Here is a 10,407-nt window from a genome sequence, read left to right as displayed (position 1 = left end):
GACCGATATTCTAAAATATGAGGGTGAGTCAAAAATTTCCCACAGTCTGTCTGTAGAATTTATTTCAATTAAATTTTAGAAAAGACAAATACATAATTTTTCGACGTAATCTCCTTGCTTTTCAATACACTTTGTCCGTTTGTCAACAACTTTTCGTATTCCCTCATTAAAAAACGTTTTAGGCTGAGCTGCAAGCCACAAATGCACTGATGTCTTCACTTCTTCGTTAGAAGTGAATCTTCATTCTCGTAGGGCTGCTAACACTAGTGTGACCTTCCTTGAAATTCTCTATCCATTCACACACACTTCCTCGAGACAAAACACTTTTTCCATACTGCACACATAGTCTTCAATAAATAACGGCATCAGGTACACCCTCAGACCACAAAAAATGAATCACTGCACACTGCTCTTCTTTTGTGCAAATTACAAGTGGGGCATCTCTTTTTGCTCGCACCAAAGTTACAAATGAACTGATGTAACATGTTCACACCTGCACAACAGCAACTGGGGAGACCGTAGCCTTGAACGGAAAGTGCTGATAAGACCGTGCGGCCAACAGAAGTTTTAATATAACCAGAGTGCAGATAATTTTTGATTCACCCTTGTAAATTAGTACTTTTACCACCACCAAGAAGATGAAGGGATTTTAGGACACTTTAATTGAATTTACCTTCTTCTCATGTTTTATTCTATTGTCATGTATTTTGTTTCTCCCTATAGTTTGAACCTCACTAGGCATTATAATTATTGTTACCATTATTATCTTCGAAATTGATTTAGGTTTACCCACATATTTACTCCTTCTTTTGCTTCTTTCTTTCTCCACGCAGTTCTGGCTTCCATCTTGGATACGCTTTTGCTCTTCCCGAACAACTGTTAAATCGCTTAGTTAATGTCTGCAGGTTACAGATTATCTCAGCTTTGGTTTGTCTGGAAGTGTTATATATTGCCTTCAAGATAATTAATATATTCATTGAGTAAAGAATTTTAAGTTGGCAGTTATTTTCTTCCACAATTTTGAAGGTGTTCTTTCATTTCCTTTGGGTTTCATTGCTGAGAAGTTTGTTTTTACCCTTATTGTTGCTCATTAAAAAATAATTTTCCCCCCTCAAACTGATTTTAAGATTGTTTCATTTTTTTGGTTTTTAGCAATTTTTCTAGATATAACTGGGTGCGGATTTTCTTCAGTTCTACCCTGTTTGAGGTGCATAGTGTTTCTTGAGTCTGTGTCTTTTTTAAATTATGTAATTTTAAAGTTTATTACCTCTTTAAATATTGCTTCTGCCTAATTCTTTCTCTCCTCTCTTTCTAAAACACCAATTATGGGCATGTTAGAACTTTTCCCTTTGTCCTTACATTAAAAAAAAAAATTAGATCTTTTCCTGTGTCTTTTTTTCCCTCCTCTGTTCTTCAATCTGATGTTTTCTACTGAACTATTCTAATTCTCATCTTCTGGGTCTAATCTTCTATTAGTTCCCACCAATTGGGTATTTAATTTTAGTTATTTTATCTTTAATTTCAAAATTTCCATTTGATTTTAAAAAGATAGATTTCAGTATAAGATATAAAAACTCTATATTTTACCTAATTTCTTCAGACTATTCATCACAGGTATTTTATTTTACTTTTTTCCACAGTTATTTTAAACTCCCTCAATTCTGTATCTCCTTGTGTATGTTTCTACTTTCTATTTATTTGCATGACTTTGGTTATTTAGTCTTATCTTCTTACATGCCTATTATTTATTGAAATTTGGACATTGTGCATAAAAAATATGAGAGCAAATTTGTTGATCTGGATAGTGTTATCATCCTCCAGAGATTACTTTTGTTTGGAGTTGGGGGTTGGCTGTTATAATGGTGGTGAATTCCCTAATCTGTTCAATGATTATCTAATTAGCTACTAATTTAGTTGATTTAATTGGGCTTCAACCTTGTGACAGCACAGTATTTCTAGTCAATGCCTTCTCCTAAGGTGTAGCCCTGCAGGGGTTCTACCTAAAAGCTTAAGGTGACTATAAGCATCACCTCCTTAGTAATTTCTAGACTCTGATTTTATTCCCTAACCCAAGTATCCTTCACTTCTGAGCTTCCTAGTTAACCTTTTCTGCTTGATTTTTCTGCTTCTTAGCGGCTAGTTATAAACAGGAGCACCTTGAGTAAAAAAAGAGTCGAAAATCAGGTTCACCTTTTGTGCTTCTCTTCTCCTGGGGATTTGGTTTCTCCAGGTTCTGACTGCCTGGCCAGCTTTCTAAAGCATTCAAACCAATAGAATTTATATTCTATTCAATTTTTTAAGATATTCTCAGAGGGTGGGTTTGTCTATAATAGTCTTCTTTACCATTACTAAAAATTGAAATTTCTCCAGCATGTTATTTTGAAGCATATAACATTTTTATTCCTATGACACAAATGGTGCACACCTGCTGAAATTGAAGACTTTCCAGATGTAGAATACTTCCCTTGCAACTGAAAAAACAAAATCAGGTGCATTTATAACATTATGTTTGAAATGAGAAATGTGAACAATAAGAAAGAAGAACTGCAAAATGTGTGTCTAAAATATTAGTGTTCCAGCTTTGCAAAGGAAATCAGAAATCATCTAAAATTACCAAAATTATAATTCTAATTAGGGCCTTTAAAGTAGAGAGAACTCAGGGATGGTACAAGTTTGATGCTCCCATAATTTTTTTTAAAATAAAGAAATGTCAAATTAGAGTTTAAAAATAGGAGTGGTGTCTAAAATGTTGATATTTAATAAATCAGCATTTTAAACTCACAGATTTCTATACATTATTATGTGATTTACAAGATAATTATAATATTTAAAAAATATTAATTTATAGAGTTGTATAAAGTGGCAGGAAAGCTAGAGCAGTTTGAGGAACTTATTTTTCTTTCAACATTTGCAATATACCTTTATGATTTTATGTGTAGCTTCCTTTGAAGATAATGTTGAGGGTCTAAAAAATGAGGCTGTGGACACACTCCCCTCCTCTGGCATTCTAGCAGACTCTGATTCAAATATCCTCTTTCTTAAATCTAATTAAATGAGCTGATGTTAGTGTCATATTGTAGTCAATATTATATATCAACGACAGAGCTAATCATCAAAATACATTGTAAGAGTAGGAGTCCTAGGTCCCCAGTGGGGTACAGAACAACTCTGGAAATTTTCTGAAAGGAAATAATATATATATATTTTTCCACCCTATACACAGCACACAGTTCATCTTCTCTTTGTGGTTTTGATAATATCACTATCTTTTCCCCCCATTCTCTACAAAATCATTTGAACAATTTTTTTAAATGGATTCTCGTAGTAGTCTTAAAACCTTAAAAAATATTTCTTGACAGTTGGTCTTCCTGTAATTTTGCAACTTGGACTGTTCATCTTTAAGAGCTTGGTTTTTCAATGTTAGTGTGTTTGAAATAGTCTTGAGGTTTTGTGGTTGCTGTTGATTCTCTGCAGAACTTAAAACACTAGCTTCCTTTTGTTTGGTGAACTGGCCAGGCCCCGTGACTGCGTGCAGACCATGGAAGTATCCTAGCACCCTTGCTATTAGAAAATAATCGTATTTGGAATTCAGACAGGTGGCCCAACTCTACATGTTTCCCTGAGAAATCTGGCTTTTTCAGGTAAGTGCAAAAGACTTGGGCTGGGGGGCATGTGAATGGAGGTTATGCCAGACTTGCCACCATAGTTCTAATTCAGAATCTCTAGACAGTCTTACTGTAAAAAACAAGCTTATTTACTCTGACCACAGCTCTTCCTTTGTAATACACACTACTCTGAGGGTGACACACAATTTTTATTAGTAGTTAAATATGAACAAAAATGTTTTCAGAATCAATCAAAAAAAAAAGGACACTGGCTAAAAAATTCATAGACGTCTTTAGGGGATCTGGTATTGCTTTCACATGTTATTCAAATGTTTATCTTTTAAGCAGTTTTATTTTTTTATTATGAAAATTTTTAAACTCTATTGTTGGTAATATTGTCTTATGTAGTTTGAAACCATTCTGGCAGCCTTAATCGATAGAAGAAAACAATCCATAGCAATCAGGTCCTTTGAAATTTCTAAAAGAATATATTCAAGATAGCATGAGTGATTTTTGTGTTAATGGTTATCATAATTCTTTGCATTCCATTTTTACAGTGCTACATGGCAGGGGGAATCTGAAAATAACTTTTAACAATCACTTAACTAGAAGTTAACAACAGCATCTGTTCAAATATTTTCCTTTAAGTTAGTTCTTTTCATACCATTATTTCCTTTCAAAAGAAGTATTGCACTTCAAACATGTGGAATGGAAAATAATGCAATGTTTTAAAAAATAGTCAGTAATGCACAACCTGAGTTTGACAGCTTCCTCTTGCTTCTTTAACAAATTTGTAACATGATTTTGGTTAGGTCATTTAGTTCTCTGGATTTCAACTTCTTGCAAAAATGTCCAGTTATTTATCTAAGAAATTGTTTATTAAGCACTCCAGACTTACAACTCCTTGTTTTCTTTTTTATTGGGTTTAAATCAATCAATTAGTTAATATTTTAATTGATCAATAGGAGTAATGAGAGACCAGTGGATGAGAAATCAGGAGGTATGAATTCTAGTCCTCTGTTTTCTAGTAATTGGCTGAGTAATTTGGAAGGTATTTTCTAACCATTCTAGGGCAAGGATTGGCAATTTTTTTTCTTTAAGGACTAGATAGTAAATAGTTTATGTTCTGCAAGCCAAGAGACAAAATTGAGGATAATATACAGGCTCTTACATAACTGTTTAAAATGTAACTATTTGAAAATGTAAAAGCCATTCTTAGCTCAGATTGTACAAGAAGGAGAAATGAGCTGGATTTGGCCTCAGGGCCATAATTTTCCAACCCTGGTTCTTGGCAATGATTTTTAACAATTATAAAATGGATGATATAGACTAGATCATGTGACCCCAAAGGAGCTCATGGATGATATTTAAGGTAATCCACCCATCCCCTAACATTGTATACAAAAACCTCAGTGTTTGTAAATATGTGCTTTTTTAATGGGAAAAAAGTTCCACAGATTTCATTAGATTTTCAAAGTGCTTTAAAACCCAATTAAGATTAAGCACCACAGGACTAGCTGGTTTCTAAAAATACTTTCCAAATATAAAATTCAAGGAAATGCTTATTGAGTGTCTACCATGTCTAAGCCTCTGTGTTGGCACTGTAAGAGATGTTAGCCCATTATGACTAAAAAACACATCAAAAATATTTTAAAGAAGATTTGAATATGCACAAATCACTGATATCCTTCCAAGTAACCTTGAGAAAAATTCTGTAATTGGTCAAACACTTCTGAAAATATTACTTTGCCAAGTGTCTTCAAATCTATTATGAGTTATGTCAAAATATTCATCAAATATTCTCATTGTCCTATCTTGTTTTTCATGACAATGGTATTATTCACGATAATCACAATCAAACAATCTAAGCAGAGACTTTTTCCTAAAAATATGATTTCCTTAAGGGAAGGACTATGCTTTTTTTTAATCTTTGTATTCTAGAACGGCGTTTGTCACATACAGGGTACTCAACATCGCTGGAATGAATATATGAATGAATGAATGAATGAAAAGATAAAGACACCATCACTGAGATTATGTACAATAGACACCGAAGGCATCGAACCCCAAATGCTCTAAAAACGGTAGTTACTAAGTCCAAAGATTGCTTTTCTTTTCAAACTTTGGACATAATTTGGATTTCAAAATACTTGGTCAACTAACGATTGCAGTTCCTGAGATTAAGTCATTTTTTAAAGAGAGAGAAGTTTGTTAAATTTAATTCACGTTACAGATTTTCCAGTAACCTAGCCTCTGGGATTGGGGGACTGGAGAGTAAAGTTTTGTTAATGAATAGCCGCATTCTCAGTATCAGGTAGGAATTTGTACCAGCTGGAGCATTACATATAAATGGAAGGTTTTCCTGGGCAATCCAAAAGTCAGATCTAATAGAGTTTAGGATATCACTGCTCCCTGGTAAAGAAATTTAGCCTGACCTCCAATGCCTGGTTAATTGATGATGTCAAAATCTGAGCACCATTGGCTGGGGAGTCCTCACAGTTACAGGGGGTGGGAAATGACTTGAGATACAAACATACCTCTCTTCTCTCTCTAGGAATAATTTCATTTTCTGGAAGAGAAATTCAATCTACAATAGCTGGTTTATGGTTCGTTCAATTCTCTAGGGAAATCTAAATCCTAAGATTCAAAAAAATTTAAGAAATGTTTAATGAAAAGCTACACAGCTTTGTATAATCTGGTGCTATGCCTGAAACATGCTTATTCAAAAGAGTGCGTCCTACTTCCTCCGCTCTCTTCACCCCCTCTCTGCCTCAGAAACTGTGAAGAAAATAGCAACTTGTTGTTCATTTGGGGGTATGCTTTTAGAGTGCGCCTGTGTAGTATTTGTGCTTTAAGTGGTACCATTTGTCCAACTATCAATATTTAGAGATTGTGCTGAGGTCATATCCCTGGATCTCCTTAGAGATTAAGATTAGTCCCAGATAGAGTCCAAAAACCAAAAGCTTCATACATGGAACCTCAAATATGTAACTCACTTGTGTTCTTGGTCCAAGGTCTCACTTAAGTGATGACAAGAAGCTCAGTCCCCTCCTGAAGCTTTCTGAGACCTGGTTTACATGTTCTACAAATCCAGGTCAGTGGGTGCCCCTCACTCTGACTACTGCCCTCAGGTCCATCTGCAGCTCATCTCTCCACCTCTCTGGTCTACTTTATTCCATCAGGTGGACAAAGCCCCTCCGGTTTCCTCTCAGACACAACTAACTTGAATCTGTGACACACTTTTTTGGGGGCAAACTCTTTCTTAAAGGACCAGATAATCAATATTTTAGGTTTTTAGGCCATGCAATCTCTGTTGCAACTACTTAGTTTTCCAGTTGTAGTATGAAATCAGCCAGAAATGATACATAAATAAATAGGCATTGCTGTGATCAGATAAAAACTTTACAAGAACACGTGGCTGGCCCATGGGCTATAGTTTGCTGGCGCATGAACTATTTTGAAGGCTCGGTAACAGCTTAAGAAATTACAATGTTTTAGACAGAAATGAAAAACTCAGAGTTAGAGATTACTTGCTAGAGGCATCAGCACTTCTTGCCAACAGCCATTCTCAACACGCCTGGTTTGAGGCCATGCCACTGGGGCCTACTTATCATCTGGGAAGAGGTCTTCTCTCTTCCTTATCTTTACATCCACAAATTCAAGTCTCTTCCTTCCTATGTTGATCCCCAGTTAGAGGATGTCAAAAATAAGTTCGTATCATAATTATATCTGAAGAGCAAGACCCATTGAACAGAAATGTGGTCCGTCTAGATCTGAAGCAACTTCAGTACTCATAGTGGCACTTACCTTCCATTTGTACAGCTAAAAGGCTCACCAAAATTATGCTTTCTTGACTAAATAGAGAGTCCGCCCTAAAAAACTCTTTTCCTGTTTCTTCTTAAAATTTTGGTAAAGTATACATAACAGAAAATTTACCATTTTAACCATTTTGATGTGTGTGGTTCAGTGGCATTAAGTATATTCACATTATCATGCAGTCATCGCCACTGTCCATCTCCAGAACTTTCTCATCATCCCAAACTGAAACTCTGCCTACCTCTTAACTAGTAACTCCCCATTCCTCCTACCCCAGCCCCTGGTAACCACCATTTTACTTTATGTCTCCTTGAGTTTGACCATTCTAAGTTATTCACATAATTGAAACCATAATATCTGTTCTTCTGTGTAAAAAGCAAATTCTTGCTTCTATTCTTAGAATCACATGAAGAAAATAAACTGCCTGTCTATTCTGGCTTCCAGCTATCTCTGGTCTAGAAATATTGGGGACTAGTCTGAGAACACCTGACTGTATACTTTTCATAAATTATATCCCACTATGTTCCAGTCTGTTTCCTCTGCATCAACTATTAGGACATCTCATCTTTCCCCAAATGCACACTGCAGATTATTTTCTTTGGAATATTGTGATCCACGCCTTTAATGCCACCAAATTACAAGGGTTTTAGGAGCTCTGTGAACCAGGGGCAGAGCAATATGTTTATTTATTATTCACAGCAGATACAGTGGCACTCATGTAATTAATTCATCATAGACTGCATAAGATTATTTTAGTGCAGGTCTTATCTTTTCCTAAACTATAATCTTTTTGCAAAGTCATGACCCTATCTAGCAGACTGTATTCTATGCAAGGGCTTAATTTAGAGAAACTTTAGTTGGTATTTGAACATGAGATTCAAGAATTAGGAAAAAATTTGTCACATTCATCAATTCCCTCCCCCTTTCTCCCTCTCTCTCCCTCTTTCTTTCTGTCCACACTCCATTGATCATAATCTATCCTACAAACATCTCTACCAAGAGCAAAACTGTTGAACTGGTCTGTTTCAGATCCCTTCCCCTGAAGAAAATTTGACATAAAACTCCTTAGTTTCTCTTAATTGAGTTTCCAGGAAAAAAACTTTAATAGTAATATAGGAATTATTATATCTACTTCACTCTTTATAATATTATAGAGACAAAGACATACAGAAATATTCAGATGTTTATGATCTCTGCTTGCCAGGAGACAATAATATAGTTGGAAAGACACAATTTATCCATATAAAACAAATGCAAAGGTCATAAATCATTATGAAACTCTATATTTGTCAAATGCTTTTCAGCTTATAAGGAGGAGGTAGATATATTAATCTTTATTTTACTATTAATTTTTTTCAGAAAATTTAATTAAAAGAACTTAAAAGTTTAATGTCAAATTTTCTTTATGGGAAAAGATCTGGAACAGACCAATTCTATGACTTTTCTCTTGGCAGAGACAATTACAGAAAAAAAGTGGTTAGATAATCTTTATTAGATTACATAAAAGGAAAAAGAATAAATATTACAAAACATTAGTCAAATGATTGGATAGGTAACTAGTTTTTTAGAACAGGTCTTTTAATACCATTAAGACTTATTAGAAAAAATTCAAAGTGTTTTATCAAGAATGATAATTGCTTCCCAAAAGAACATGTGAATTGGTTTGCATAGAAAAGCTATCTCAGGCCAGGTTTGAGACTCTTTTTCCTTTATATTGCAAATGATGAAATTAAGGCTTAAGGTCACCTGGATAGATCAGACAGATCAGGAGACCAGGCAGATCAGGGGAATGAATTTTGTCTTCAAGTCCTGCATTTTCCCCATCAGCCTCCATACTGAGGCGGGAGTTGCATGATGCGGACTCTGAATGCTGGGGTAATTGAGTAAGGAGGAATGTCCCTGAAGATGGAGAGGCCTAACGGTTTGAGACTCTTAACTGAGACTTGATGTGTGGATGAAATTTAGATAAACAACGAGGAATATGATACTCGGTGACATTAAAGAAGTGATTCTCAAGGTGAGTCAAGTATTGGATTCACCTGAACAAATTGTTAAGGGCACCAATATCAAGGTCTCCCCATAGATTCTGATCTAGGGGTCTGAGGTGGGATTCTGGACATCAGTGGTTTGACTGATCTCCCTGGGTGATTCTGAAGGCCTGTGGTTAGGTGGTTGGTTCTTTCATATTCCATATTCCTAACCTTGTATTTTAAGTGCTAACAGCAGGGACATAACTAACAGCTGCTCCAAAAGGCTTAAGTCTGAGAGAAGGAGGAATGGAGAAGTTTCCAAGATGTTCAGAAAGACAATCTATGCAGCCTGGCCCCACTGCCCAGCGCTGTGTGATACATACAAGAGAAGCTATCACAGGGGAAGATATAGCCTTTATTCTTTACTAGATTGGCTTTCTTTATTAAAAATGGTGATTCTCTCAGCTGTTATACACTTCTAAGTGACACACACAGCTGCCATGCCTTAGACCTTGGTATGCTTCAACAATCCTCAGCTCCTTATGTCAGTAAAAGGTAGATCACAAAATCTAACTCAAAGGAGGATTACGAGAATCAAAAGAAATAACGTTTGAAAAATGCCTAGGACATAGTATTATTCAATAAGTATTACTCTTCTTCTCTCCTACCACCATTGTACAGTTTATCGTTTCTGTAATACAAATAAAGCAAACTATTCCCACCTCACTGTCCCATCTGTCAACGACTCTCAGCCAAAGACCACAAGGACACCTGTAGTTGGACAACTTGGTTTTATGACTCATTGCAGGCAGGGAGAGCACACACCATTGGGAACCATGTGCACTGCAGGTAGGCAGCGCTACAAACAATCTGTTATAGGATTTGGGCTTCGATGGGGTGATTTAGGGGAGGTTCTAAGGATATGGGGGTTCATTCTGTACTGGATGCTGTCAGAAGGCAGAAACAATTTTATGTTCAGTGAAGAAAAAGAAGTCACTAATTTTAATCAGGAAAGG

Source organism: Hippopotamus amphibius, chromosome 4, assembly GCF_030028045.1.
Source record: "Hippopotamus amphibius kiboko isolate mHipAmp2 chromosome 4, mHipAmp2.hap2, whole genome shotgun sequence".
Taxonomy (NCBI): Eukaryota; Metazoa; Chordata; class Mammalia; order Artiodactyla; family Hippopotamidae; genus Hippopotamus; species Hippopotamus amphibius.
The sequence above is the reverse complement of the archived record's forward strand: the minus strand, read 5'-3'. Positions refer to the sequence as shown.